At 35.1% G+C, this 4,963-nt stretch overlaps 1 non-coding gene across 1 annotated transcript; it reads left to right on the forward strand.

Moving 5' to 3' along the window:
• Window positions 1–4,548: 4,548 nt before the first annotated feature.
• On the forward strand, window positions 4,549–4,654 carry LOC122118446. Its single transcript, XR_006149368.1, has one exon. It is a non-coding gene; the product is annotated as a U6 spliceosomal RNA (small nuclear RNA).
• The last annotated feature ends 309 nt before the right edge of the window (window positions 4,655–4,963 follow it).

The following is a 4,963-nucleotide window of genomic DNA, read 5'->3' on the forward strand; positions in this document are numbered from 1 at the left end:
TAACATTTTACTTAATGGATAGAAGAAAATCTCTAATAAGAAAATATTTGGTTTGTGCATCTATACAATGCTGAGAATAGGAATTACACAGAATATGCAACATGGCTAGGCACTGGTGGTTCAAGGGTGTAATCATTTGGGTAAATGCCCAAAAGTTGGATTGCTGAGTCATAGGGGAACTCTATGTGGAGTCTTTTGAGGAACCTCCATACTACTTTCTCAAGTGGTTGAACAGTTTACACTTCTACCATCAATGCAGTAAGGCTCTCTTCTGTCAACATCCCCTCCAGAATCTGTTGTTATTAAAGTTCTTGATTATAGCCATTATAACTGGCATGAGGTGGTATCTCAAAGTTGTTTTGATTTGCATTTCTTTTAAGGCTAGTGAGGTTGAGCATTTCTTCATGTATCTATTGGCCATCCTACTTTCCTCTTCAGAGAGATTCTCTTTAAGTTTTTAGTCCACTTATCTATTGAGCAGTTGTTTCTTTGAGGATTTGTTGTTGAGGGATTTAATTTTTTGAATTCCAGGTATATTTTAGATATGAGACCCTTGTCCGTTTTGGCTAGTGAAAGTTATGTCGAAAAATGATCTTTCCAACTTTGGCGGGTGGTGGGGGGAGGAGAGGGGAAGGGATGTTAAGGGGAAACAAAGAAGGATGTAACAATGCATGTACCTCCCCCACCCCAGTATAACCCCTCCTTTCACTGTATTTGATGTTGGCATAATTTGTGGAGGGGAAGGACAAAATAAAACGCACAACATTTATTTTAATTTCTTTTTTTATTGTGAGAATACCGTACAGAGGACTTACAATTACATGATAACGAGTATATTAATTATCAAGCATTGTTGCCTCCTCTTTGTTTCCCCTTTCCATCCCTTCCTATACTCTCCCCCTCTCCCCACCTGATCCTCCCCCCAGCCCTCCCCAAAATTGTAAAGTTTGTTTTTCAACATAAAAACTTGAACATCTCATTGTTGCAAAGGGTCCACCTGTATCACTATTTAAACAATTTGTTTTTTCCCTTCCCCTCCACAAATTATACCAACATCAAGTACAGTGAAAGCATGGGTTATACCGTGGTGGAGGGACATACAAAGCAACAAAGAAATCATCTTAAAAATATGTTAGAAACAATTGCATGAAAGAAAAAAAAAAACAAAAAATTTGAATCTTTATCTTGGGGTTCATTCCCATAACATCAACTTATCTGAACTTTACTGCTTTACTCAGACATATACTAGTTATTGCAAATAAGGGAAAACATAGGACCTATGTTTCTTTGGGCCTGGCTTACTTGACTTAATATAATTTTTTTCCAAGTCTTTCCATTTCCTAACAAATGGGGCAATGTCATTCTTTCTGATGGAGGCATAGAATTCCATTGTATATATATACTACATTTTCTTGATCTATTCATCTAGTGAGGGGCATCTGGGTTGGTTCCCTATCTTAGCTATCTTAAATAATGCTGCAATAAACATAGTCGTGCTGGTAGCTTTACTATGGTCTTGTTTGTGATCATTTGGGTAAATTCCCAAAAGTGGGATAGCTGGGTCATAGGGTAGCTCTATGTGGAGTCTTTTGAGGAACCTCCATATGGCTTTCCAGTATTTGAACAAGTTTACACTCCCACCAACAATGCAGTAAGTTTCCCACATCATTTTTTTGAGTTGATATAATAGTGTTTTACACATTTATAGACAGGTTACAAATTATTCTCAAATTTTAATATATTAAAAATACTTTCTTATTTTCTTGGCCAGGAAATCAGCAAGACCTCAGTCAGCATTTCTCACATAGGACTTTTCACATGGGTTGGTTAAATGTTGACCTAAGCTCCAAACTTCTGAGGACTCACTCATCTGCTTAGGAATTGATGCTGGCTGTTGGATGCCATTTAAGTCCATAGAACTTTATTCTTTTCCAGGGTATTCTCCATCTACTTTGGTTGTTGAGAAGGTCTACAAGAGCAACCATTCTGTTGGGAGCAGGGAGACATCATATGATGTTTACTTACTGAGATTTCTGAGTGACTTGCTGTCACTTGTATTGCATTTTACAAGTTGAATCTAGCAAAACCTACCAGTTTTAAGAGATAAGAGGAGAGGTAAAAGAACTTTTGGAGACAAACGTATCTTCAACATTATTTTGTTCCAAGCATTCCCTCTAAGGCATATTCAACAAGTAGTGAAACTAGTGTTGGCTGTATCTATGTCTTTCTCCTTGTGTGCATGTGTACATGTGTATATGTATGTGTGTATTTGTGTGTATAATAACATGCATTGTACATGTATAAGGGCATATACAGACATATATGCATATATAAATAAATATGCATATATAAATAAATATATATATATATATATATCAGTTGTTCAGTGATTTAATTTATACATCCCAGCACATTTCATTCTCACAAAGTGTACATGATAAACTGCTCTGAGGACCTGTGCTCTATGACGGGCATCCTTTGTGCTCACTTCCCCCCATCCCTGTGAACAACTTCGGCCTACTTTTCATAGGATAGCTTTGTTTTCATTACATGTAGTTACTTACTGATAATAAAAAAGGTTTGTTTGTAAAAGAAAAAGAACTTATAGGTCAGAGGTTAAAAGTATCCTATCCGTCCCAATGATTCCTATGAGATAAAATTTATAATAGTATAAAAGTGAAAAGGAATTCCTAGATCTGGTGTTTTGCCATTTAGAATAGAAAAGAATAATATCATGTCACTGTTATAATTCTTAAGAAATGTAAGGGTAACTGATGGTCCCTCTCATGTTCCCACAAAACCAGTGGATTCTGTAGGATTATAGTAGACCAGCAGAAATTCTAAGTAGCAGACATGGAGCATGAAAGAGAAAGAGAGGAAATGAGAGAGAGTTAAAGAGAGAGAAATATCATAATGCTGAAAGTGCATAACAGCTAAACAAGAGCTGTATGAGAATATTCATTTTGCGATCTTCAGACTCTACATGTACATTTAAAGGTATTTGATGTATGTTAAACCATCAACATGAAATATAAAGTCATTTTGACAAAAAATAAAAATGATTCAGAAGAAATTATAAATGCAAAAACAATCTTCACAGAAGCAAACTCTCAGAGATATTTCATGACTTTGAAAAGGATAAAGTGGCTGAAGTGAGTATAAATTTAGAAGTACGACAATTCACAAAAACATCAAAAGATATTCATATATTTCATTATACAACCCAAAGCAGAAAGCAAATGTTGTTTAGATGATTTTTTTTAAACACAGTTATCTCAGGTGCAGGGAAGATGGCTCAGTTGTAGAGTGTTTGCCTTGCATGCATGAGGCCGTGGGTTTGAGTCCTCAGCAGCACCACATAAGCACAAAAAGATGGAGTGGTGCTTTGTCTCAAGTGGTAATGCTAGCTTTAAGCTGAGGGACAGCACCCAGGCCCCAGTGTTCAAGCCCCATGACCAACAAAATCAAAATAAAAAAAAACACAGTCTCACTTTTGTGGCCTCAACTCTGTAATACTGCTGCTTCATCCTAGGGCTAAGATTTTAGGTATGGACATTTTTCAACACTCCTGATTCAGACTCTACTTCATCATTTTTTTAAATAAATATTTTGTTCTTAATTTTCCTCTTTGTAAATTCACATGCTCCTATAAAAATGATTTGGCCATCCCAGTAACCTTCTCAAAGTACCTCCTAATGAGGACTTACAAAAAATAGTGTTATAGTACAACAAGGAAAACAATACTACAAATAAGAAAAACCAATAATTAAATATTAATGATTAATAAAATAAAAAACAAAACAATTACCAGTGTTTTCAGTATTTGAAGGGTACTACCTATTAGATTTTACTATTTTCTCATATTCCTGTACATTTAAAACTGACTAAGATTATGATGCTCAACAAGAGTTTTATAGACTATGTGCAGTCTTTAAAGTTACCCACTAAGATTACTATTTATGGCTCATCTCATCATTTGTACATGGCTTATATCATCATTTGTTCCTCGCTAACATATAAAGTAAGGAAGCCCTATTGTTTTAACAGAAACTGTAGTTAACAAAGTCTTAACTCTTTATTCTGTTCCTTTACACAAAGACTTTGCAACTTCTCATTAGTAAAGTTTCTATAAACTCTGAAATGTACATAATTAGTAGTATATGTCTGCTACCATAAATCTTAAATACTTTATAGAAAAGTATTATGACCTGACAAACAGTCCTAGTTTTTGTATATGTAAGTAAATTCCCAAAATTAAATATGTTTAAAACATTAAAAGTTTTATCAAACCTTAACACTTGCTGCTGTGTTCATTAGGACAGTTGCCTTGTATAGAATAATTGCATTCCTTCTCCTACACATATCTTGAACAACAAATATCTGGGATTATTTTGTTTTTGACATGTCAATCTTGACTTTATCCTTAAATGTGTGCTTATGTAAGGAATACATGTTTCTAAAAGTTCACAACGATTCTTTTAAACTTACTTTTTGTTGAATTATATAGTTTAATAAAATCAATTACACTTTATATATAAAAAGTTTTCTGTGCTCAATTCAGCATCACGTACACTAATATTGGAAAAATACAGAGAAGATTAGCATGCCCCTGCATAAGGATGACAGGCAAATTCCTGAAGCATTCCAACAGATGCTGGAGGGGATGTGATCACAAGGGAACAGTACTGCATGGTTGGAGGGAGTGTAAACTTGTTCAGCCACTTTGGAAAGCAGTATGGAGGTTCCTCAAAAGACTCCACATAGAGCTTCTCTATGACCCAGCAATCCCACTTTTGGACATTTACCCAAATGATCACAAACAAGACCATACTAAAGCTACCAGCATAACTATGTTCATTGCAGCATTATTTAAGATAGCTAAGATATGGAACCAACCCCGATGCCCCTCAGCAGATGAATGGATATGTGGTATATATACACAATGGAATTCTATGCCTCCATC

Source organism: Dipodomys spectabilis, unplaced genomic scaffold (assembly GCF_019054845.1).
Source record: "Dipodomys spectabilis isolate Male_0828 unplaced genomic scaffold, ASM1905484v1 ptg000152l, whole genome shotgun sequence".
Lineage (NCBI taxonomy): Eukaryota > Metazoa > Chordata > Mammalia > Rodentia > Heteromyidae > Dipodomys > Dipodomys spectabilis.